Source organism: Sinocyclocheilus anshuiensis, unplaced genomic scaffold (genome assembly GCF_001515605.1).
Source record: "Sinocyclocheilus anshuiensis isolate Anshui unplaced genomic scaffold, SAMN03320099.WGS_v1.1 scaffold1472, whole genome shotgun sequence".
NCBI classification, from domain to species: Eukaryota; Metazoa; Chordata; class Actinopteri; order Cypriniformes; family Cyprinidae; genus Sinocyclocheilus; species Sinocyclocheilus anshuiensis.
The window spans coordinates 1019601-1019816 of record NW_015542453.1 but is presented as its reverse complement, the minus strand read 5'-3'; the positions used below and the strand labels follow the sequence as shown (position 1 = coordinate 1019816).

The 216-nt window shown below is 30.1% G+C and overlaps 1 protein-coding gene across 3 annotated transcripts in view; it reads left to right on the top strand.

Moving 5' to 3' along the window:
* Positions 1-216, top strand: part of agla (amylo-alpha-1, 6-glucosidase, 4-alpha-glucanotransferase a) — a 32060-nt gene that overhangs the window by 14114 nt on the left and 17730 nt on the right. The window lies entirely within an intron of this gene.

Below are 216 nucleotides of genomic sequence, written 5' to 3'. Positions count from 1 at the left end.
AAACACATTTCATTACACCAAATACACAAAATAATGTTCTTTTTAGCAGCATCATATGACCCCTTTAAGTGTGGCTTATTCTCCATCCTTTGCTTATTGATAAACCAGTGATGGTATAAGGGTCATACTATGCCACTGATGCTATTTCCAATTTTAGTATAGTGGGGTTTTTTTCATTATGAAAGATTTAATAAGTTTTTTTTTTTTTTTTTGACA